General features: G+C 44.3%; 1 protein-coding gene across 9 annotated transcripts in view; it reads left to right on the top strand.

The window, feature by feature from the left end:
- The first annotated feature begins 1,452 nt into the window (after window positions 1–1,452).
- zmiz1a (zinc finger, MIZ-type containing 1a) overlaps window positions 1,453–26,261 on the top strand; it is a 145,419-nt gene continuing 120,610 nt past the window's right edge. For 6 of the 9 annotated variants that reach the window (XM_072678053.1, XM_072678052.1, XM_072678050.1 and 3 more), the window contains exon 1: window positions 1,453–1,679. The gene's annotated coding sequence lies outside the window, so the exon portion shown is untranslated. Of the gene's footprint in view, window positions 1,680–1,798; window positions 1,927–2,867; window positions 2,886–8,774; window positions 8,794–26,261 lie in introns of those variants that run through there. The other 3 variants (XM_072678046.1, XM_072678047.1, XM_072678048.1) reach the window with 3 other exon arrangements.

The raw sequence follows: 26,261 nt of genomic DNA, 5'->3' as shown, positions 1-26,261 counted from the left end.
CCAGCCAATCAGAGCAGAGCTTTTTTCAGGAGCCCACCATAAAAAGAGAATCTGCATGCTTCATTCAAAGGCAAAATAACAGGGTTGTAAATGGGCTTGTATAAACGCATCTGAGCATTTTTCACCCCAACCAAATTCACACACTCACTGTTCATACATCATAGATCAACTTTAACTACTTAATAAATGCCTTCAGCGGCTTTGCTGTCCTTTGGGGCAGTGGTGGCTCAGCGGTTAGAGCGCCGGGATATCGATAACAGGGTTGTGGGTTCGATTCCCAGGCTCGGCAAGCTGCCACTGTTGGGCCCTTGAGCAAGGCCCTTTACCCTCTCTGCTCCCCGGGCGCTGGAGTTGGCTGCCCACCGCTCTGGGTGTGTGTGTGTACTCACTGCCCCTAACACATGTGTGTGTGTGAGTGTGTGTTCACTACCAGATGGGTTAAATGCGGAGGACACATTTCGCTGTACAGTCCACGCTGTACAGTGACGAATACGAATACGTGCACCTTTAATGCCCAATAGTGTGTGAACTCACTATATGATGCAAGAATATATGGGGGTCAGTTGTGCATCAGTATCATGATTTTAATCCAGGGCCTGTAAAGCGCAGTGGAAGTCTCGGCAGTGTTGGTGGCCAGACTCAGTCTCAGCTTGTGCAGTGAGTGATTCTATCTGATGCACTTCTAGAGACTCGGAACTGCGTGGCCTCCCCCCTGGGCAGTTCAGTCGTGCAGCAGCGGAGCCGGAGCAGGAGCAGGAGCAGGAGGAGGAGGAGCAGGAGGAGGAGGCTTGTGTGTCTCGGCACTGCTGGGAGACTCATTGTTCCCTGACGTCACCGCCAGGCCGCTGCTGCTCTCCAACATGTCTTTGTTATTCAGAGCTTCAGCGAGGAGCGGCCACTCGCAAAATACGGAGCGAGGCATTCCCTCCATCTGTGGCCAAAGGAAGAGGAGGGCAGACGGGATTCGCTGCCATGCGATCGTGGCATGCATGTGTGTGTGTGTGTGTGAGAGAGAGAGAATAAAAATAATAATAAAAAAAAAACGTGTCACTATGAATAGCGATCTGCCAGCACGCACGAGCTCATACAGTAATTACGGCACTTCTTTGTGCAGTTATTTGAGCCCCCCCCCCCCCTTTTGCGCGAATGTGAAACACGTCCCCATAGATAATCGATTATTATAATCCTCTCACTCTGAAATCGGTTTCAATTTATGATGCACGTTTACAGCCTAACGTGATTACATCAAAAAAGGCGAGGGGCTGGTCCTCTTTGTTATCCCGCTGCAATCATTTGACCAAAACAAAAGAAATGCTAAAAGGCGCTCTTAAACGGAGCCATAAACAACTCCAGATCTGCTCGGCGAGAGCGTGTAAATCCGCTCCGCTGGCCGAAGGTGGCAGGCTGTAGCCGGTACACGCTGCGCGACTCTGGGACGCATTTTGTCAGCAGCCGGCAGCATGGCTCTGTGGTAATAGAATAGCCGATGTAATTTGACACTTCAACTTGCCGTGCACTACGTTAGTTGATTCAGGCAGTCACACTCTGGCCAAACGCTGTGCGCTGCTTCCCCCCCTATACTCAGTGTTTGCGAAGTATAAAGGAGAAAAATACCACGCGCCTTCAGCTCGGGAGGATTTTTTGGGGTTTCCAGCGCCGTGCTTTGACTGGATCTGAAAGTAAGTTCCGAATCCCGTTGTCCTTCTTCCTCATGGCTGGAGAGCTTTTTGTGTGTGTGCGCGCGTTTGTATTGAACGTGTTTGTAGCCTGGGCGCTAGCTCCGACCTCGGCTAACAATGGAGCAGTCACTTAAAGAAGCAGCCAAGTAGCGCGGCTCAGCTGAGGGATCGGACCGCTGTTTGCTTGAGCTCTGACTACAAACCGGAGGCTTTTCGGGGTTCACCTCGGAGTTTACACGGCGGGGAGGTAAAACAACAGCCCGCGCGCGACTGAGGACGTGTGTTTGTGTATGTATGTGTGTGTTTTTCTGGATACTTGGTGGTGTGAGGAACGCGGAATGAGGTGTTGTTTCCCCCCCCTCGTGGTCTGTGTACCAGCGCGATATTCCGAGCTATCCACTTCCCCACATTTCGAGCACGTTTCGTGGTCTGGCACTCATTGTTCCGCTCCCTGTCATGCGCTGAACGCTCGGCTGGCACACGTTACCGTGGGCATTTGAAGCGCCGTGGAAAAGCTGGGAAGAGCCTCGCCGTTGAGGGACGACGGGTGACTTTAGCAGGCGGTTTGTTTGCTGTAGCAAAACGACTAGTGCTAAATACACCACGCTTATTTCTTAACCCCCGAACTTACAGGAGCTTATTCGTGTTTCTGTAACTTGGAACCGAGGCTTTAAAAAAAGCCACACGCTGAAGGAGTGCGGCGTCTCTGCAGTAGCCTAGCATCGCTCTGTGTGGCAGCGGGGAGAGAAGTTAGGCTTCCCGGGCTGAGGGCTGAGGGCTGCCGGCGAGGGCAGCATTAGTTGAACCGTCTGGGAAAGGTCCATGGTGCCGCTCAGTTGCCCTACATCTTTAAATAATAGACTTTAAGGGAATCTGAGGGGGCACACTCTGCAGGACACTGTCGTGTTCTTCGTATGCTAACGCCTAAAACCTGACCCAGCAGACGGAGAGCTTGTTAATTGGTTGATAAGTTGAATCAGGTGTGCTGGATGAGGGGAAAGCACGGCGAAGTGTGCAGAGTGTGGGGTCCCTAGGACTGGGATTGGGAACCCCTGCTGAACCCCTGCTGAACCCCTGCTGAAGGGGGAAATAACAGCCTTTCCTCCCGCATGGTTGTTGTGATTCCTGGAGCCTTCAGGGAAACATGACTTTCATCACTGGAAGACGAGGAAGGCACAACTTCTCCAGATCGTCCAGGGAACTGAGGTCTAGACTTTAGTTATAGTATCCTAAGTAAAGAAATGACCATGTTTCAATACATTAACATGTGTTTTATGTAATATAGTTTACCACGTTGTAATAACACAGTACCACACTGACAGCAGCCTGTCTTCTGCTGTTGTCCCATCTTGGCTCATCATTTGTGCTGATGGGAAAAGTTTACACTTTCATTCAGACATGGTTTCACTTCATTCATTGCTGGCTCAGTCTAGGAAACAGGTAGCTACATCTTAGGCAGCCGCTGCTCTTTGCACTTTCTTTTTTATTTCCACCATCTGATGACAATTGTTTGACTACTTCTTAGGCAGTGTTTACATGACTGAGTGGATACTGATAATGTAAAAGCTTCCCCCTTACCTCACAGTGGATTGCCTTTGGTGCAAAGGTGAAAGGTAATTAGTAGGCCGTGTCCTCACGGCAGAGTCAGATCTGTGGTTGTAGTGGTGCGCCTCTTCCTAGACATCAGGACGCGTGAACATGATGTGCCTAAAGCGGAAAGAACTGTTCACTGGGAAAGAGAAAGAGAAAGCCAGCGAACGGTTCTTTTTGAAAGTCTGCAGTGCTTAGTGCTTAGCCGAGCCTTCTGCATCAGCTCGAATTTCAAAACTGCTAAGCAAAGTGATGTCCTCATGTCGGTAGCTTAATTTGTGTGAGTCAGGAATAGAGAATGTGTCTGGGAGAGGAGTTTATTTTACTCACTACTCCAGACAGGGGCCCCAGGTCGAGGATCAGCTTTACCAAGGGGGCAGAAGCTTCACCACTCTGGCCATGCCGTTCTCATGTAAGGGCATGAGGCATGTTGTAAAGGACGCCAGGAAAGTTGTGCTTGTGTCAAATTAGTTCACTTCAGGGCATATGTCGAAATGGAACGTTACTCTGGCCTCCTGCGAGTAGTTTATCGGACCTGAATAAGAACCAGAATAGTATAGCAGTGCATGATGTCTGGTGAAATTGTGAGCTTCTGTTGGAAACTGGTGATTGTGTAGGTCAGAGGCTATGTCACATGCTCACACAGTGATTAGTAATTGCACAGTAATTGCATAATGGCCAGATACCAGAAATGCCAGGCTAACGAACAGTCTTTTCACTCTGGACACTTCTTGTCACGTTGGACCAAAACCTTAAATTCTACTAAACAAAATAGTAAAGCATGCTGATGTGATTGGAGAGTTGATGTCTGTTCAATGCAGCGACTACTTCTTCATCTGATGTTAAGTGCTCCTTTGGTGCTTTTCTCTTTATTGCCTCTAGTAATACCGCAGTCGCAGTCAGAGAGCTGTTTTAAAGCAGCTGAACGCTAATCAGTGTTTTGACGGGTTGACGTTTAACTGTTACTGCACTATTGTGGGGAGTTGTGAAATACTTGGCCCACGTTATTCATCGCAGCCTTCTCGTCACCAGCTGCACACACCCACACTCAAACATAAGTCAGGCTTTGTGTCTGTGTCCACGTGCCCCGCTGGGGATCTGCATGGAAGTGTTTGTTTATTTCGACATGTAAAATCAGCTGCACTCATTGACCTGCTGATTAGTTCTCAAACGTGAGCCGCAGATTTGAATCATAATGCACATGAAATGAATAGCGTTAGGACGGAAGCTCCCTTGAAAAAATGGCTGCAGCCGTTAGAATCTGAAGTTGGGCAATAACAAAAGCATGGTGTCGCTGGAAATTCTGTTAAAAAGGCAGATCGTAATCTTTTAATTGGTACAACATTTTTATTCTGAAATTTGAAGTATATAATTTAAAAAAACAAATACGTTCTTGGTGGGTTTTCTGGCTGACCTTAAAATTCAAGTATTTGTAGAAGTTTTTTGTGGGAAGAAATGAGAATAAGCTTTTTGCTTGATATTAACTCTGTCACTCCAGCACACTAAGACGTTAACTACATAGTCGATAACTACACGGACTTCTGTACAAACTGGTGGGGCTATTACCAAAGAATAGCCCCACCAGTTTGCACAGAAGTCCCTGTAGGTACTGCATAATATGCCTTAGTGGTGGCGCTGTTCCTTGGTAGTAGAGGTTTGTAATAACACTTTCGGCACGCCAGTGGGCCATAGGTTTTTTTAAGGGTTGACCTACAATAATTCACAAATGTGGTAACCTGGTGTTATCAGTGACACAAACTCAGTAGCTCACAGAGGTGCTCATTTGCTAACGTGTCAATGGGAAGCTTTTGCTCACTGCACATGAGTAACAGAAGCAGTTTGGACTTGAACAGTTAAACTTGTGTTAGTCTTTGTATTTTTGGGGGCAGTATGGTGATATGTATCGATATTTTGACGCTTTTCTGAGCATACCATCAATATCAGTGCTTCTTGAATACAGATCAGCTACTTCGTCCCTGACAAACAGAGCAAAATTAGCACTGGTTATTTGAACTGAAATAACATGAAAATGTCTTGAAGCATTTTACCCACCTTTAGTGTTCTCTACCTGGCATTCTTTAATGCAGTGCAACAAATAGCCTGATGGTAATTACAGCATTCGCATACTGGCACCTAGAGCAGTTAACCAAGTGCTCAAGTACATTTGCACGATCCATGTTTCTGATGTGGAAACCAATGAAAAAGGGTCAAACTTGCAGACTCTGATCATTTGAGTACAGTACATTTGAACAGGAACGCAAAACAAAAACAGTATGTCTTGACGTCTGAGGTCTGAGAATGCTTTGGTTAACATTTCTAGCACACTGACGCACAATCTTTACATCCCAGAATTCAATAAAAGAGCAGCCCTAAATGCACCAGTGACCCTAGAAACCAGTTTTCTCCAGATAATGTAAGGATTGTCCTGTTCTAGTCCTTCATGACCTTGTTGAAGGAAAAGAAAGAGACTGGAGTTACTTGGTTGCTTTTAATCACAAAAACATATCTGGGAAGAGCATGGTGGGGGGCCCACTCTAGTTCATGTCCCCATAAGAGAGGCTTGTTGAAGGCTGCCTCCAGCTATCAGTCTGACAATGTGACCATAGAGGCATTAGGATGTGATGTGCAAAGCATTAGCTAGCTTGTGCCACTCTAAGTGCTTCGCCCTCAGATAGGGAGTTCCAGGCCCACGCTGTCACAGGCTCATGCATGTTTGATTTGACGTCCTTTGAAAAATGAACGCAGAAGATGTCACAATGACTGTATCCCATTTCTGTCAGCAAAAGAGCAAGGACCCTGAATCCTAAACGACGCCCAGCTACTCCAGCACACAATATGTGCGCTCCAAACTTGGCACTGGAGGACAGAATGTTCCCGCTGCACTCAAGATTTTGCTTGATCACAAGTAATTACCTTCACTTTTTGGGGCCGACGAAGGCTTGCTGTGCTTTGAAGTCTGACTGCTGTGTGTCTTGCAAATCCAGCTCCAGTAAAACAAACATATTGTCCTCAAACTGTTTTCTTTTGACTGTGGCAAATTAGTCCTTGTTCACTGAGCCATGTGCTCCATGTCAAACTGTTTGGCCCGGTGCTCTGTTCAGACATGTTTAATGAACGGCCGTGAGTTGGTGCTCATGCTTAAGAGGACCAGATACTCTTAAGTCTCTTGTAGGACATCTCGAGATCAGCTCTTCATTTAGAAAGCCTGCCATCAAGCAACATGTGCAACTTAGGCATTACGAGAAATAGTACAGGTCGCTAAATCCTTTGTGGGCCTAGACCCAGAACAAATCGACCATTGACTTTGGTGAGCCATGGGCCCTTCTTACTTAATACTGGAGCAATATTTTCATTGCCGACACATGCAAGTCTATATTCATGTGGCATGCCAACCTTTTCAGTCATCTCAGCATAACTACCCCATGAGCCTGAAACTGATGAATGCCAAAGCAGTAAATTCCACTGATTTAGAGGTTTGCATATCACTTTAAGGATTTTGCTGATTCCGAATTGTTCCTAAGGCTGTGAGGGTTCTGTAATACGCTTTCTAGTTTCTAGCTTCCTGAACTTATTTGCAGACTCTACGGTACGGTACTCTTTACCCGTTTCCAGCTATATATGCTCTCCGATTTCATTACTAGTTTCATTACTGACTGCTGCTACAAGCGCCACGTTTTATTCCCCTGCTTCTGATGAGTATGCTTAAGAATCATTGACATTACACACTTCTACGTTTTATCCATTGTTGTTTCTCAATGGACTGTTTTGAAAGGAAACCTTATGCAACTGTAGGAAAATTCATGGACATCCGTCTCATCCTGCTTAGCTCCCACATAAGACTCTCCAGTGATAACATGAAGGTACAACAGATTGCTACTCCTTTATTATTAATGCAGTGATGAACATTTTAATACACATTGCCTTTAGTCAGTAAGACTTTCTGTTCTGTCTCTTTTCCTCTCTGCACTGTGACATTCAGTCCTCCATCGCTGAACAAAGAGTTGATTGGTTGATTTTAGAATTTATTTTTTTTTGGTGATGGCACATAATGTTCATATGCAAGGATGGTGTTATTCACTGGATTCTGTGATTTCTGTGCTTGGGGATTCTCATGTTCCTACTGTTGTGTTTCAAATCACCATGCTATGCTTTTGATGGTGATGGCTGGAGTATGTGTTTATATTCAGAGGTTGGAGAAGTACTTGCTCAGTGGCAAAAGCATCAAGCATCGTTTCCATTTCAGCCATACGGCCAACTTTGACGAAGGCTGTGTGGGACTGAAATGTTCATGTTCCAACATGAGTAAAGCTTGTTATTTTGGCTAATAGAAAGCAGTGGTGTGCCAGTTGGAACTTGATTGCCTTGTGTGTGTGTGTGTGTGCGTGTGTTTTTTTTTAATTAATTAGTTTATTTTTTGTTCTGCACCTTAGTCTTCCTTTTTCAGACAGTTAGTCTGACAGTAGCCTTGTTTATTAATAATGTTTGGACAGAAGAGGTGAAGAGATCTGAAATCTTCCATACGTCTTTCAGCTGCAGAGGGAATCTTTTAAGATTTTACAGTAAAGTGGGCTGGAAGGGCCACTCAAATGTGAAAATATATGTGAAAATATTACCACTCAGTATTGGGCTTTTCTAACAAGTGTTACATCTGTATGCATTTATTCATGCCGTGCACAAAAGCACCAACTGCTACTCATACATCTCCATTCATTTGATGTATTGAAATATTGCAATGTATTCCATCATGTGGAAACCCTGGACCCTGTCAGCGTGTCTGAGCTGTCTGTCTGTGTCGGAGAGTGCTAGATTTCCTTCAGCATTACTGCGAAGGAGGTACAATTACATTCGGCGTGGCCTCGAGGGATTCATCCTTTCCTCTTCTCTGACAAAGCAAATGAACTCGAATTTACTAAGAACGTTTGTGATTCCCCATCTGAATTGTGAAGCTTCACATTATGAAAAAGAAGGGAAACGGAACACACACCTCACCACCTTGGTGCAGACATTTGCACAAGGTGAGGCGAAATGAAAGGCGAATGGAAAGCAGTCACGAGGCGTCACATAAACATGACAAATGGATTCTGGTAAATGAAATTCAGACCACATCCAATACAAAATCGTTTCTGCTGTGCAGAAAAAAAAGAAAAAAAGAAAAAAGAAGAATTTCATTGGAAACAATAACAGAAGCGTTACGTTTCGGACTTAACATTAGTCGTTATTAACTCCAGAAAGGAGTACAGAAAAGGAAAGCCACTTTCATCTGAGAACACACCTCTTGCTCCCCAAATGCATTTCATGCATCGCAGCCTCCGTGCAGAGCTCATGAGGAGACAGCTGTAAGCAACAGAGAGACATTCATGGAGTCCTAGTGCAGTCTCAGTGGCAGATAGAGCATGATAAATCCAGAGGCGTGTAAGTGTGGGTATGCTTGTGTGTGTGTGTGTGTGTGTGTGTGTGTGTGTGTGTGTGTGTGTGTTCATGTCCGAGCTTAAATTGGCATGCAACTGCAAGCACCACTTCCCAGGTAAGTGCTGGATCCCTTGACTCTTAATGACTGCTCCATAAGCCGGGCTTTGGGTGCCCACTCAGTGCCCTCCCCTCTCGTTCACCCTGCCAGTGCAGCCAGACTGCTTCACACTCTTATAAGTCTTTTCATTTCTCAGCCTGGGCTTTCCAGATAAAGAGCCACATTTGGAACCCCAGTGTGAAAATATTATAAAATGGAATGTCTGGCGAAGCATTTTTTCGCTGAGCTGAAGTGAAGCCGTGGGCTGATCTAATGCCGAATAGATTTTATGATCTCCCAGTTTTTCGATTTTTATTCATGCAAATGGGAATGGAGTGACATCTATGCTTAGTCACCTCTTTTAAAGCAGTTTTATGTGTTTAGCAGCAGGCCCACTTCCAACATGGAAGGTTTCTCCACTCTCTTACAGCAGTCAGTGGCACCAATCTGGATGCATACAGCCTGTCACTCTTTACCAGCGGCAAACAGATCCCTGATTGTCACTCGGTGGCAGAGGAGTGCTGTGCTATCTCCCGAAGTATGAATGCAACTAGTTGTGTTTTTGAGGAGACCTGACAATAGCCTGCATAAATCACCACAGATATTCAAATACGGATCCCAGAGATAGGTGTACAAGCTGTGCACTTGAAGCAGTACGTTTTCCAAGCCACATGTAATCTATCAGCGTAGACCTGGGGTAATTTGTACAGTTGCTATGTTGATTATGGCGAGTACACCTTGACTATCAGTGCTCTGATGTGACGTAGCCACTGGTAGTTGAGACAGATGTCTGTTGTTGCTAACGACTAATGTAATGATCTGTTATTTGCTGTTGTTGTTTGTTGTTCTGCAAATGTCTAATGTAATGAAATTCCATCACGATGAAGGAACCATCATTCCAGAGCTCTGACACTTGTTCCTGTGGTCGTCATGCTACAATGACGCTAAGCTTGAGCCCAAAACACTGTAGATTCAGGGGGAATTCATCACATATCCACAAGCAAAGCAAATTACGCTTATTAATGGATCAACACACTCATTACACCTAGGACCTTGATGAATTTTCATACCCATATACTCATAGAGAAAACTCATGGTTTGACACATTTAATTGGGTTATTATAATTCGCACGTTTTTAGAGTATGTACTGAAGTATCAGTGTTTGCTCGCTGCTGGGTCATTTTTAGAGTGTCCCTTATCACGTACAGTACGTCACTGGTATTACTGGTTAAAATATTTAACAATGACATCGTTCACATGCAGTGTCTGAGATGACGGAACAGTTAAAAATTTGAAGCTTTTCCATGCCGCGTGGTAGTGGAGTGGCTATTAAAAGAGTTTATATGATTTTAGCCTCTCCAACTTCAATATTTCCTCAAGTGCATATTATGCAAAACAGAAATAAAGGGATTAAACTAATTGTGTTTACAGCAATGATACACTGTGTGATTCTTGCCAAATATCATCTTCAAAAAATAGCCTATTTGTCATTGTCTCGCTTTTTAATTAACTGCTGACCAGAAGCAGCAGATCTGTATGGTTTAAAAGCAGCTTGCTTTAAATATCTCTGAATATCCAGTGTCTTAGGAAAAACAAGTTCCCTCTAATTGCATATTTCTGCCTCTGCGGACGTTTATATCGAATATTCTAGAAGGATTGTTGGTGAAGCGTTGGAAACTGGGGGTTGTGGAGGAGGTTTTGCACATCAGATTCCTGCTAGTTTGTCTATCAGCAAGCCATGAGAAGAGCATGGCCGCGGATGCGGTCTTTGAGGCTTTCTCGCTGTGGCCTAGGGTGAGACTGAAGCACTGGAGGTGGGTGTTGCTATTGCTGTTGTGTTGGTGGCGGGGTGTGTGTGTTGGGTGCATGTGCTCTGAGGGCAGCTCACAGCTCCTGACTCTGCATCCGCAGTAAGTGGTCACCAGGGACGCATGGCACACGCCACCTCGAATTTACACTGCGACCGTCGGACGAGAAACAGCCTGATCAGGAATAACAGCCAGATCCTATTTGTGCTCTCGCCATTACAGATTACAGAAAAGCAAAGTGCCTCTCTATCTTCTTTTTTGCAGAGCATCCAGAGCATCTATTGAATGTAATTGAATGTTATTGAAGCCAGTTCGCGTTTAGCCTTGCCCCAAGAGCCATCTTCATGCGCACGGTTGTCTTTCTGGTTTTGTCTGGAATTCTTTTGACTTTCTTGACATTCTTTCGGAACGCCGAAATGGGGAAACTCAATCTGGAGCGGCCCAGAGGGCTTCTTCTGCTTGAGAATTCCCACCCAAATAGCTGCCAACACCCACACAAACATTTCTGTAGGTCCGCTTTCAAGGAAAGGCGCGAACCCCCGAGCCTGCGTCACGCCAATGCCATTGACAACCCCAGCAGGCGAGGCTGCTTGTTTATTAGTGTTGAAGAGGGAAGACTAAAGCTGCTGGAGTGTATGTGCACAGGGGCCGCTGCTCATGTGTCTACAGCGCCACTAATTAGCATGAAAGCGGCCCTAACAAAGAAAGGCAATGCACATGTTTATTTATTTAAGAATATCCTAGTGGGCTTTTCAGTGGCACACTCTGCCTCCTTAATTAAGAAAGAAGCGAACCCTGTCTTACGAAACTTTGCGACTACAGTAAATAAATGATTTTTTTTCTTGTTATTATTTTAACAGCGTGAAAGCAGATTGCACATACAGGAGAAGCACCCTTGTCCTGAAAAAATGGAAAAAGTAGAGGACAAAAAGTAAATAAACAAACAAGTTATTGATCTCCGCTTCTGCTTCTCGGCTGATGTGCTTGTTTTCGCAATCCGTCTGTCGCTTAAACTAAAATCCCCAACAAATCAGCAGGTTTTTTTTTTTTTAAACAGCAATTTACCTCTGAGAAGGTGTTGTGTTTTTACTGCAAAGGTCAATTGTTCTATTTGTCTGGATATGAAGATAAAAATTGTTTATTTAGTCAGAGGAATAACAGTGTTTTGTTGAGAATTGACCCCTATAATGAGGCAGCGTAGCCTGTGTTGTTAGCTGCAGCTGGTGTCTAAAGAATTACCACACGTGACTGCCTTCTGGCCATGGTTCATCAACTCAACTGATATTGAGTAATGATAGTGGCTGGATTTTCGTAAACCTTCCAGATTTACTCAGTGCCGCTTCAAGGTTCCGTTGCTAAAAGAAATGTTCAAAGTGGCAGTCTGTGTCTGCGTCTGCGTCTGCGTTTAGCGCTGCCTCTTTTTAAAGGAATTGAGAAAGCTTCCAGCCCGTGTCTAAAGAGCGCTTCCCATTCTTTAGCCTGCGCGAGCGGAGGGGGGTTGGCAGTGACAGTCACGTGAACAGTAATTGTATTTGTGTTGGTTTCCTTTCAGGCTGTCGCCGTAAATCTGTTTGACTCGTCACTTTGTAAATCATTATGATGGCTAAAAGCCTTTTTATTTAATTTAAGGGGGGGGGGGGCGCGTTGTTGCTCCTCTGAGCAATTAGAATTTTTGTTTGTTTGTTCCTTACTGCCTTTGGTGAAGATATTATTAGCTTATGAGTACCAGTCCTGAAGTTTGTTTATTTTTTACTCTTGTTGTTGTTGTCTGCAAGCCATGTTTTGCAGATTTTCATTTCCAGTGCAGTATTTTCTATTTTACCAACCACAAATCCTGCAGAATCTAATAAATCTCACATGTTCGTCAGACCTTCCAGAGAACACACCACTATAGCAGTACAGTAAAAATACTAGGGTTTCTAATAAATCTGTAACTGCGGCGTTGGGTCAGCTGGGGCAAATATCAGTGCATGAGAAACTTCTGAGTCTGCATGTCATTTTCTAGCCAAACTGGTTTAGGCTGACAGAAACATGACAAAGTACATCATGTCCTGAAGATCAGCTTTGTTTGTTGTCTGATAAACATCTCAGAGCTCCTCTGTCCTCTCCTGTGCCACTCGTGCCTAGCATCATGCATGGCAGCAGACATTTGTCACCCCGTCTTGATGTCCTGTCGCTCGGAGCAGTGGACACAAACGAAAGTAAAGTTAACTGACCCTTTTTTTCCCAGCTGTTTTTGTTTAACTGATCCATAAGAAGCACTTTCTATTGGATAGTTAAGAAAGTGGTGTGAGTGAGGCGGATATGCTTTTTCAAGTGTAATTTGGGAGCTAAATTGTATTTATATTTTTATGCATAACTGACTGTAGTTCACCCGTGATGAGATGCAGATAACTGTGACAAATATGAAACCAGTCATGGCATTGCAGTGAGATTACCAAACATAGCCCTTTAGGTCCTGTAAGTACTTAGTTGTTAGATGCCAGAACAGTTCTAGAAGATGAGCATTGATTTAAGGGAAAACGGTGGTTAGCACCCCGAATCTGAATTTGCTAATGTTGTGCAGCATGGGGGACACTTAAAGTGTGTGCCTTCACATGTTGTTTAGTACCATATATCACCTGGTTAACTGGAGAGCTTCTTGAGTGTTTATGTATATTCTCTAAACTTTTCTTTAAATTTACTATGGTTACTCTAAGAACCACTATTCAGAGAACCCTATTTTTTCTGTTGGTAAAAGCACAGACCATAAAACATACTTTTTGAGCTTTTCCTGAATTGTTTAAATCAGGGATGCACCGATACCACTTTTCCTTGATACCAGATTTTCAAGTATCCGCCGATACCTATACCAATAGATGTCTATAAATCCTGATATTCATAGTGTTCCACTTTTTATAGGTTGTACTTTTTATATCTTATCCTAAATAAGATTAAATACTATGTCTTAATAGTTCTGTAACGCATAACACTTCAGTGTGTGGCCTGTAAACAAGCTGCTTAAACTCAACTTTTGATTTCAGAAGCAAACAACCACCACATGGAAACAAAAAGTACTGATGTAAAATTTTTATTAAATGGTTGTTTAATGGTAATAGCTATTTTTGACTGGCTTTACTGGCAATTGAAACATTTGGTTTCATAACAAAGTATGCAAACAAAAAAGGGCTCCATGGTATCGGTGTTTTCTGTTGGCGATACCAATATTGTGTGTAGGTGCCAGTATCGGTTACGGTACTGATATGGCTTCGGTATCGGTGCACCACTTGTTTAGATAGATAAAGGAGGTCTGTGTAGGTTTAATGGGGCAGTGTTACATTTGAATAGGACAGAGCGTCATGTTGGGGCGTACTGTGTGACGCTTTTGGGGGGGCTGTGTGCTTCTGGAAGGCAGTGCTTCACTGGGCACTGGCGATTTAGCAGTATGAAGAAGGGAGTGCTGGAGTTTCTCACAGTTGCCTGTCTCACAGAAGTGGTGCTTGTAGCGAGCCAAGCTGAAGCCTTACTTCTGGAAAATATTGGTTTTGGAGGCAATGAGTAAGCTGTCACAATGTAGAAGCTTTTCTATTCATGATAGGCCAGACTTTGTGAGAAACAAGCAGAGCAGAGCTACGCTACGACTGCTTTTTTTGCAGAGGAGAATCGCAGCTGATCTCATTTAGACTTCTCAGTTAGTTAAACAACTGACTCGACAAAGAGAGACTCCTTTTTTTTCACCCGGTTAGCATGTGTCTGCTTTTTCAGCACATCTCTACCTCATTTGATCTAACGATGTAACAGGTGATTAATGTTAAAAGTCTCCTATTACAGACGCGGTAAATTACAGACACACTAGACCGCCGCTTAGCTCTGCCTACCAGACGGATGTGGCCTTCGTGGCGGTGGTGGGTGTAGTGCGGGGTTTGATGAGCCTAATGCCACTGCTGTGGATTATTTCACTGTTTGTTTAGTTTCTTATGAGGCATCGCGAAGCTGAAAGCGGTGCAGACGGATTACACTTAGGCCTGTCATTCACAGGTGCACCTCTTTCCCTCTTCTGATAACTAATTAAGTTATGACACTTGTTTGGCAAGAGGCCCATGTCCTCGTGGATTGCGAAATAATTATAGACGGCATTAAGAATGGAGGAGCAGCAAGATCAATATTATATGTTTGCATAAGCTCTTTGCAGAGGAGCTAAAATGCAGAAATTTGTATCTGTTGTATAATGCAGTAGATAACCCCCTCACTCGCGCAGTGAAAGCAGCTGATGTACGACTAGTCGCGTTAATCCTGATTATTTGGAAAGTTGTCAGTATAACACCGTGCGTAATGACTCTGCTTCTTTACGTGGCGTAATTGACTGTAATTCATAGTGCAGACGATCACTCAAAGACAGTGCTATATGTAAACCTGGCTCCAGGAGAACTCTCAGTAACAGCATGTTTGGTCTGTTGGCTGTAATTGGTGTGTTGTTGTGCTTTGCTCTCAGTAACTGAAATGAGTTTTCTGTATACTGCAGAAGATAAGCAAGGTCGGTAAGCGAAATGGGAAAAGGTTGCTTGTTTTTTTTTTTTTTTTTTTCTTCATCCCATCTCTCTCTCGCTTATGCAGCGACTGCTACTTCCATTATACCCTGCATTTGAGTGTGACTGAAATCAAATAAATAAGTATGACTGGCTGAGGGCCAAGGCAGAGATTACTGGCATAGGGATTGCTGTCAAAAACATCTTGGAGGATAATTAGTAGGGCTCTATCACTACTGATTTCTCTTCTTAAAGCTACGTTTATGAAGGCGCCGCTCCGACCTGCTTTTGTCTGGAGGGTGTGCAATGAATTATAGTCAATTTATCACCGAAGATAAAATGTTATAACCCAGGTTTCCTGTCATTCAGTTAACAAGTGCTGTGTGAAATAATTTAAGAATATGTGTGTTTACCCCAGGCTCGGATAAGCACGCCCCAGACCTCCAAAGCGAATCCACTCTGTGTTGCAAGGTGCTTTAGATGTGATGAATCAGAGGCTGCTGTTGGTTTATAATTACAGAACACTTCTCCAAACAGGGGGGGGAGGAGGGCCTGAACATCTTAATGGCCTCAGCCTGATGTGGAAATGTAAAATTGGAAGCTATGAATAGCTCACGAGCAGTTGTGTGGAAGTTGATCGTTCTCAGCATTTTTCACCCATGTGTTTCAGATGTGATTGTGTTAACCAAGCTGACCTTTAAATCACACTGCTCGAAAATGTTACAGCATCTCTTTCCTTGTAATTCGTGGCGGGCTGTGAAATGTTTGGTATGTGCGGATAGTATCTCGGCGAAGTTGACACCGAAGCCGTACAAAAGTGTTCTCGCCCATTATCTCGAATAAAAGGTCATTTAGGAGTTGGAGAGGACAAATAAGAAGCAATACACATCTGGTGTAGATGTCATTTCAGACTGTAGGCAGAATCAGTGCTTGGAAAAAGGGAACGTGGTCTGGCAGGACAAGTACTCAAGCTTACTTTTAGTGTACTGGGATCCAAGATTATCCTTACATCTAAGAAAGGCCTTGATCTCGAAGGTGACACCCCTGTGTACCTAAACCAGATCAGCGTTTGTCACTCCATAATTGCCTGTTTGTGTTGGGAGCTAGGCAGGAACACACATTTCAGCTGGCTTTGGAGGCAGGAGAACTGTTGCAGTGGACTGTTACGGGTTTGTAAAAGGTGGCTCTGTTGACAAATATCCTCATCCAGCTGTCACTCAGTGGATAATGTGAACAGATCACTAAGTCCATAATTGAGTCAAACCTTTACCATGAGTCAAAAGTCAAGAAGAACTTCATCCCATCCTTGCACAACGGACCAAAATAAGATTCCTCCAGGGCCTCAGTGTGACAAATACAAGGTGAAAAAGCCCTGTTTTCAGGACCAGGACAGTTTAGAGCAAACACACATAGACTACTGACTACACTGCTCTGTCTTGTTTCATTGCATTAATGTCTACTTAATTATAGGGGCGCACAATCGGAATCAACAAGGTTAGAATCGCCCCAAACAAGTAATTGGCCATTGGCCAATATATTGCTTTCATTTTGACAGATCTTTTGATGGAGCATTTATTTAAATAGGCCAGTTTGGCCCATTAAAGAGTAATTCATTTGGTTTAAATGGAGACTTTGAAAGTACTGGAAGTGTGCTAGTGTGTCTGGTGTTTATTTAGTCTGCACAGTGTGAGCTTTGGGGGGAAAAAAGGCTAATAAAAGTCAGTCTTTAATTTAAATTGGCCAGAGTAACCACCAAGTAACAATGCAAATTGTACACAATTGTGCAAGACTAGCCTCACAGCCCACTAACACAAGGCAGTAATACCCGGGACAAGGCTATATAAGACATGTGCTGTAATGTATAAGCATATTACACTTTAATAGTGGATAGTGTTTGAACAAGTTGTTAAAACTGATCATGAATTGACCTGATATGAGCATGACCCAGGACTGGAGGGCAATAGGGAACGTAATTATGCCTGTTTACTTAGATTCAGTGCAGCAAATATTGTACTACTAAATCACTGTACTCACTGTAAGTATGTATGAGATAGTGTTTGGGTAGCAAATATCAGCATGTCTGCATGACAGAATATCACAATGAATATTGAGGGTCATGAAAATATCTTTAAATGACATTATTTAATATTTTTACCATGGCACCCAGCCCTACCGTGGACTTCAAATATAGAAACAAGCTGCTCTCTTCTGTTTGCTTAGAGGAAAAGCCATAGACATTAGTAAGCTCCAATGTCTCCTGAGGCAGGACAATGGCTTGCTGTGAAGCTGATGCTGAGAGCTTGGTTTCATTGCCCCCGGGTTGCTGGGCTTTGATGTCGTGATGCCAGGGCAGAAAGCACTCGCATGCGGACCCTAATTGGGAGAGTGGCACCAAAGGACTTTGCACGGAGCCACTCTGTGTTCCATTACAGCGAGTGGGAGTGAGAGAGACCATGCAGTTTGATTATGCTCGCTGTCAGCTGAAGGCATGACCTAATAGAAAATGTTCATCCATTTGGAAGCTCATTCTTGAGCCAAATTTAGACCATTTCTGATGACTTTTCAGGGATGATGGTAAATATCTCGCATTGTACTGGCACAACACCTTAAAAATGTGGCTGTTAGGAGTGTAGTATTGCGAGCTTGTAAAGTAAGAGACCTCGTCAAGCATACTTGCTTTTTTGTTTCCTGCAGATGTTAAGTCATTTCATCAGCACAGGAGGCTTTTTGCTGAAAGTCTCTTCAGGTAGGCTGCTCTTCTCGAGCAGAGGACTGTGTTGTCAAGTGGGCTACGTCAGGGTTTTTTTTTTCCTAGGCATAAGATTTTGTTTCATTGAGTTAAAATTTCTTAATTTCCTGGTAAGTGTGCTTTAGCCCTTCAAATTAAGTGAGATCTCGGAGTGTAGGCCCTCCACCTTCAAGTGAGATGGGATACTTGAGGGAGTGAAGTGTTTTCGATGGAAACCGCATGAATGATTGATAAAAGGAGCAGAGCTGCTTAAAATCGTCTTGCTCCCAGGTTATCAATAATTCAAAGCACTTTCTGTATTTTGGTGGCACATGAAATATCAGTCACCAGTTTGAAATCTCAAGATGATAAAATCTGTCAGAGGAATTAGTGGTTTGTAGTGATCCCCCCCCCCCCTTCCACTTTCAAATATGTTAATTTTGCCCATGGTGGGAGTTATTAGTTTTCTCCTCAACAGCTAGCTTTTCGTACACATAGTGTAGAGGTTTGATTAAAAAAGAGAAAGTCCTCACAAATCAGTGCCTCCAGTGTGAAAGGAAGTAATACCTCATGACTACATCGTCACAGTCATGACTAGACCTTCATAATTGACCTAAAGTAGAGCGCTTGGAGTCTGAAAAGGACGTGACGTGACTCTTTAACCTAGTCGTGTCGCGCTGCGTCGCTAAGAACTCCCAACTTTCACATAATTTTCTCCGAGGCGTAATCACCAGTTGAGTGTGCTTGCTTTCACCTCTGGCAGTACAGTGACAGGTTGACCTTTACCTCGCGAGGAGCTGTGGGGGAGCGTGCACGGCTACTTGCTGATGTTTGTGTTTGTTTTGTCTTGTCTCTATGAGCAGTCACTGAGAGCCCGCGAGTTTAAGGGCGCTCTCGCAACGTGTCGAAGCAAAACTGGCTGTTTTTTTGCTTCAGTGTCTAACCAGGCTGATCACAATCTCGCTCCGGCGCTTTTCCACACGGCATTGTGCGCAGTCCTTGCTGTTAATCTAGTGGATTCTCTTTTCCTCTTGGCCGCTTGCAGGTACGCTTAACGTCCAGTCCATTTGCATTAACGTGGAAACACAAAGGGATCTGAGAGAGGAAATTGCCTCTTGTAAACACAATGGCCTTTCCTCCAAGTTCTCATGATAATGTCCTGAGCGGCCTTGGGGCAGACTCTAGAACATTCCATTGAAGAGCGCAGTGAGCTCGGCCTGGCCTTTTGCCTGAAATGGCAGAGATGTGTGTGTGTGTGTGTGTGTGTATGTGTGTGTGTTTGAAGGGGGAGGTATTGAACCACAGAGATGGCTGTGGCTGGCTGATGTATACTAACAAGCTGGAATTTCGTGTCAGGCTGCTGGGATGGGCCGTGGCGTGAGTTTGTCTTTCAGGCAGATCCAGAGTGAGGCGCAGAGGCTGCCGTTTCGTGCCAGTTGTGGGAGCGCCCGAGGGACACAGGCACACTTCTGCTAACCCTGGAAGGTCCATGCCACATGAGAGCGAGCTGAGAAGCCCCCCTTTTCCATCCCGTAGACCTGATTAAGCATTGGAGTGTGTGCTGGAGCGTCCCACCACACTGAAGGCCTCCCATTAAGCACATGATGCTAGCTAAAGGCACATACATGACATTTCTGTGTCTGAGCAATTCGAGAAAGATTGGAGTTGGCAGTCTCCCTAGGTGATGAAGGGTTGGGGGTTATCCGGTCCTTACGAGTGGCTACATGGCAGAGGCAGCCTAAAAGCTTTCTGTCTCTCTCTGTGGTTTTTTTTTTTTTTTTTTACTTTTTTGATGCTGCTTATGATAATGCCATCATTGTGCAAAATTGGCCCGATGTTTTGTTTTGATCCTGTTGAATCATGCTTGCAGTAGAGGAGGCAAACTGCAGCTGTTGGCAGCGGAGAGGGCCGGGATAATTTACATCTTTTGACGTTAGCGGCCACTGCTGACTTTATTATCGCATGGCTGTGATCAACTCGCCCTGTCACTTTGCTGAAATATAGTCTCACTCTTGTATCAACAACTAATATTTACATAATCCTTTTCCTCTCGCACCGCTTCGGTAACATGCACATCCGTGTGCCATGCGGTTAGATTTACAGATGGAGATTAATTTTAGCACTAAGAGTGGCACTTAAGCATGATTCATGAAGCAGATCTTGAAATTGCGGGCCTGACCTTTTGAGCGCAGTTGATGTACTGGCACGATAGTCTCTGCACACTTCCTGATGTGAAAATCAGCTCTGTTTTGTGTTTACATTGGACAAACCCTTTCTCTACACGTGGCGTCATGGCGTGCCGTGGCGTGTCGGGTCTCCTTGTTGTCGCAGAGCTATGAACGTGTGAACAGCGCTTAAATTTGGAACGTAAACTCACCCTTTGGAATTTGTAGGAAGTTGTCACCCAGAACTCGCAGCGTGTGTCGGACTGTTTTGACACTTATCTAAATTGCCTTAGCTGTGATCCAAAGGGAATTTTCAGTTTGTCCTGATTGCCGGAGATCTGGCGAATGGCAGAGTTTTAGCGTGAACAGCTCTCCCCGGCCTGTGGGGAGCTGCGGCAGACAGCGGTGAAGTTTATTAGTTTTTGTCCTTTTAAATTCATAACGCAGGTGTTTTTCCATTGACACACTGCATCTAGCACCGGCGTGGCAGATAGAGTGCACTCTGCTTTACATGATAAACAGCCTTGAAAATCGAACTGCCGCAAAACTCTAATTTATTTAAGGCCAAAAGGAGCGGGCCGGAGCGTAAATGCATTAATGTGCTGCGCGCTCACTTCAGCTGCTCACTCCAAGATAATGAGTCGGTTCAAACGGCCGTCTGCTCGGTCTTCACCTGTGGAAAAACTCAGAGAAGAGAAAAGATCTGCCTGTTACACGGGTACACACACACACACACATACACGCATGTACACACTCACGCATGCATGCATACTGTGTACACACACTAGGGCTCTTTTAAAAGCAGGAACTGAAACCTGCCTGAAATGACTTCCATCACGGTGGCTATTAAAAGGAGCAGTGGTTGGAACTGATAAGCTTAGTTTGCTTATTGGATGGCCTGAGTGTTGGGGGCAGAGGATTATTGCCACTTGTGTATATTTCTGCTGATGCATTTCTTTCTGTCAGGTGGTGCATATTAGGAAAACTTTAGCTGACTTTAGCTGTTTATTCATATATAAAAAAGAAAACAAATGAAACTCAGTATACATATAAAATCTGATTTCCCTCATTTTCTCCTTATATTAAATGTAGTCAATCAGCCCAAACAAACCTGCTATCTTAACTTAGTGCTTCTTTAGTTTTAAGCTGAAGTCCCGAGACTAAATGTGAGTGGCTGAAGCTCTTAACCCACCAATTAGCATAGCACAGACTCGTCCGCATCAAGTCTGCTGGCCTCGGTTTGAAGTAATCTTGCTTTTGTGGGTTCTGGCACTGCCTCACATACACGTTATAATAGGTTTGCACACTTTTAGTTAATGGACAGCTTTACGTCTCACAGTGTGCGAAACCGCATGAGCCTGTCTAGCTGAGATTACTCAACAAGTCAAAGCGGTTTGTGACAAGTGTGTGATCCTTTAGGTATGCAGTTTGCGCAAAGCTAATTGCTAAGGATGTCCTGATGCAGTTTTCCGTCCCACAAACTTTAATGCTAAGTGTATAGATAATGTAGCAACATCAATTAAGTCACATATACTGAAGTCTGCCAGGTCATGATTTAACATAGTCTTCATTTTATAGTGTTTAGTATTTTAGCATTCTGTTTGACTGAACCTCTTGATGATTTGGCCGCCAGTTATTTTAGCATGCTGTGTATAACCAGTGAAACCAGGGAAGTCGTTTCATTTGCATAATCTCTAATGCACACTCAAGCTGTTTTAAATATGATGTTAAACTGTAGGAATGGCATGCGGCACTGCCGCACAGTAAAACAGTGTTTCTGAGCTTTTAAAAAAAAAAATTTAATCCAGTACTAGTAGTAAAATACGACGTGGTACTTCACTAGCAGAATGTCACTTTGGTAGCTTTTCGCTCATAGGGAAATGAAAGGAAACAGACCTAAAACTAGCAGTCACACACTCATTTTTTGTCACACTTGTCCATGTCCATGTCGAAACGCAGCCTACCTCACAGCAACAGCACCACACACAGAGTCAGGTTTAGTGCGTCTGATAATCAGTTCGTTAAGATATGATTAGACGTGCCCTGATCCCGATCTGATTGGAGCGCCCTGGCACGCACTGGTGAGCTTCTATTACATCTTAACTACAATAGCTACAGCAGGGGGAAGACGGAAATTGTTCGAATTCGATTTTCCACCATAAAAATGCTTGAAAGCGATGCTTGCCACCATAAACATGGTCACTGTGGGATTCAAGTTTAATGGAAGCATGTGCGTTAAACAACCTTTTCCCTGCTGACAGCGTAAGGTGCCTCCTGTATAACGCTCATTTCCCTCTGTGGGTGAACCGGAGCCTCCTCGCCGCATCGAGTCAGTGCTCCTTACGTTATTTACATAAATGATAAACACGGCGGACGCTGGGATTGGCGGCGTAATCCACTTGCAGTGTCATTAGGGAGGGAGAGAGAGGAAGGCTATTACAGGGCCGCTTCATCAGCGTGCCTCACTTAGGCCTTTTATGGAGGTAATGGAAACCTCTCTCATTAAGGTGCCGCTCACTGTTGCGCTGAGAAACATCTCTACCGAGTAATTGATCTTGTTGGTCTTTAGTGCTGGAGAGTGGCCCTGAAGCGCCGCCCGTTTGCTGCATTCATTTTTCAGCTCCGTCACAGCCGCCCTGCCAGCGCTGGCCCCATCACCTTCAGTTATGTCGGCTCTGCTGAGCACCTGTATAGCCAGCGCTCTTGCTGCTTATTGCTGTGCATAGGGGGCCCACCCTTGTTCTGGTAAAGGGGCATCTTTTACCCCTGCATGAATGGTGGTCATTTAACAGGCAGCCACATAAAATAAAACTAGTGCTTTTACTAGTGATTTTTTTTTCTTTTTTTAAATTCCCAGATAGAGCAGACCTTGTGCTTGTGTCCTTAGCATGTGTCCTTTGAAATCTGTCAGCCTTTCCATTTCAGTTAATGGTGGCCATTTCCACTCTGTTATGTGAAATGAAAGGCCACGGGTCGAAATGCATCATGCTGAGCAAATGTATTTCTGTCAGTTATCTACTTATTTAGATCGGAACTGGCTCCTATTTATCTTTTAACTTGAAGTTGTCCCCATAGATGGCATGTTTGTTTTGCAGAACCCGCTGCTGTTTTGGTGTGTGTCACGGCCGTGTGGGGAGCTGGGAATTGTCACATGTGAGCTGTAATAATAGACTCTGTTGTATGATCCAAACAGCCGCTCCGGTCTGTGACTCACTGCGGCTCGGCCTGAGGTCTGCACTTGCATCATCACCATTACGATCATCATCATCATCAGCAGCAGCAGCAGCAGTAGCAGCGGCTACTTAGCCTTTGAGAGTTCCCTCTTCCCAGCATTCAGCCCCGCTTGGAACTGGAAACAAGGACCACATTAGTCCCCCCCAAAAACCGAGCCTTGGTCTGATTTGTTGATGTGGTTTAGAGTCAGCAGAACGTGACATATTGCAGCCTTTGGTGGTGAATAGCTGAAGCAAAATTGGGATTAATGTAATGCGCCAGTGATTATTTTAGACGCTGTAACTAATCAAAGACCTGCGTTTGTGTCTCACTAGCCTGGAATTGCACTGAATTGTATTTACCATTTGGGGTTGCGCTGCCGTTCATCTCCGACAAGCAGCGGTTGGTGTGAATGCACTGAGTGGGACCGCTGTAATGTTTCTGACCTTTTGTTACCGTTGACTGATGAGGTATTGGTTTGGGGGAAAATGAGATATTTCCACTGCTCTCTGTGACAGGCGTATAAATGAACGCATCAAGCAGCATGATTCTCTAGACAGCACAGCTTTCTGTGCTGTGAGCAAGCTGTCATCGACTCTCTCTGAGAATACGCTAGGATTCGGCCAAACTGTTTTAGTGTTATTTTTCTTATAAGGCAACCCCCCCCCCAACCCCCCCTCTCATATGGTGCAGTCAAGAGTGAACATGGTTATGGCTATTGCTCAAGCTCTACTCTATACTAGTCTAATGGCTTGGTGCTCTTTATGCCTTTATGGTCTGAGCCCATGTAATAAGGAGCTCTTGCTATCACCATGCGTCATTCTGCCCTTGATAAGACCTCTGACATCCCCCTGAAGTGTTATTCATGAGCAGGCCTGCGTGAACCAACACAGTGCAGTTCAGGGCTAGAATTCAGTCTCATTTCAGTTCTCGTTCGGCACAAGCTTGGATTGCTAGGAATAATATTTTCAAGTGTAGGCAATGAACGGCGCGAGAGACCATTCACTGACTTAAAGGGAATAAACATATCGTCCTTGTTCTTTTAGAAAAGCTCCAGAATCACTTGGAAATTAAATCGCACTACATTCACCAGTTACCATAGAAGTGAAGTCACCATTTGGAGACAGTGGCAACGTGCTAGATGGCCTTCTGTCTGGTCAGTGTATTTTGCCTTTGGACAGTTCTGACAATCTGCAACTACAGCAGCATCTCTTAAAAGCGAAGTGTGGTATGCGAGGTACAATGTGTCATATCATGATCAGATGACTAATGCAGTAAAGTGAATCGTTAATCAAGACACTGGGGAAGTGTGCTCAGCATGAAGCAAATTACCTGGATTAGCATAGCAAAACTCTGCATAATTTACCTTTACTGCTTGGCGCTTCCTCCGGTAGAGAGGGGCCGCCTTTAATTACCGGCGTGGTAAACAGCCAGTCAGTGTGAAGGGGCTAAATGGAACTGAGAGAATGGCGGCGTGAAAATGGAGCCGTAATTTCGCATTTTTGTCATGTTTGTTTTCATTCGCCGCTCAGGAACTCCACTTCCTGACGGATGACTCAGTTTGTACAGCAGCGGATTTGAGCAATGGGCTTGAGCAATTTCTCTTTCGAATCAGAAAGTCTCCTTCATCTGACTGTAGAGGGAAAGAGCGGCGCTGTAGACATGCCCTGGAGTTTGCTTTTGATGAGCCAAAAGAGAAGATATTAAAGACGTGCTTAACGACTCCAAAATAACTTTTCAGATCTAATATTCTCAACTGGCACCTCCAACTGCAGCGCGTTTGTGTTGTGTTTCACCTTGGTGGTTTCATTTGTTAAAAGCGTGCAGAAGTCACAGTCTCATCCGGCACCGATATTCCTTGTGTTTGTATTCATTCAGGACTTAAAAAGGGCATTGATAATCTGTGTTCGGTACACAGCCAACCAAAGGCGCTGTGGCTTTTCTTTTGCTGTGGCTCTTTTCATGAATTAAATGTGTGAAATCGATCAGCAAAACTTAGCTTTTAGCTGTTGCATACATGGAAATATGTTGGTAGGGTAGAACACTGGTACCAGACAAGCTCACTAGCCTCAAGACACAATTAAAATGGATGGAGTGTATCGCAATTGCATTAACTCTGGGCAAATTATCATTCTTATTTGTAAATGAATCGTGGCATTTAATGTTATTATGCAAAAACGCCAGCATAATAATTACTCCGCAACACCAGGCTGTAACGCTATGCACGGCAGCAAATCTGATCGCATGAATATAAACTTTCCTGCTGCTTCGACATGGTGTCATACATTTTGCAGAGGAAAAAAAAAAGAATCATCCACGTTAACTGTCACAGAATTTCTGCAACATTTATTGCTCCAGTGCGTTTTTAGTAATATATATATATATTTTAAGCAAACCGAGTAGGATGGAAATCTGGCTAATGACTGACTTTCAGGCTGAAACGTTCTCCAGCTAGTTTCTCCTGCAGGATGATGTTTTTAAAGTCATTCCTCTAAAATACAAGTTGTCTTCAGGGCTTCCTTTGAAGCTTTAATCTAGGAAAACAGGGAGAGACATCTTAGGGATTACTCCAAATGTCTACAACATGTCAACATGGGAGGGCTTGTAGCATAGCTGAGAAGGTTTAAGTGCCAAGGTAATGACAATTAGAAGGGTAGAGTGGCTCAGCCAGTGTAATTTTAGGGTCAGCATGTTCAGGGCCTGCAGTTAAGCCTTGCCATTTAAACAGGACAGTGTGATTGGAATTACCTCGTACCCTTCGAACACCCCTCCGCACTGTTGCATGTTAAGCAGCGGCTCTTTCAGTGAGGGAAAGGTTTCGGAAAGGTTAGCGTAGGAACTACTTTGCCAGAGTTTGAACAAGCATTTGCTTGATTGACACCCACGTTTAGAGAGAGGAACGAACATGTCTCTGCTAAGACAGAAAGGAAAGCGGCTCGCGGTTAAGTTCAAACTTCTGAATTAAATTAGAGGCCTTGTAGCCTATGGTGAGCGATCATATGAGCGAAACACGCTCAGCGATGCTGCCTGCTGGGACCGAGAACATTTCTGCGTATGGCTTAAAAA

The sequence above is a fragment of the Salminus brasiliensis genome, chromosome 4 (genome assembly GCF_030463535.1).
Source record: "Salminus brasiliensis chromosome 4, fSalBra1.hap2, whole genome shotgun sequence".
NCBI lineage: Eukaryota > Metazoa > Chordata > Actinopteri > Characiformes > Bryconidae > Salminus > Salminus brasiliensis.
This window is presented reverse-complemented; position numbering and strand designations above follow the sequence as displayed.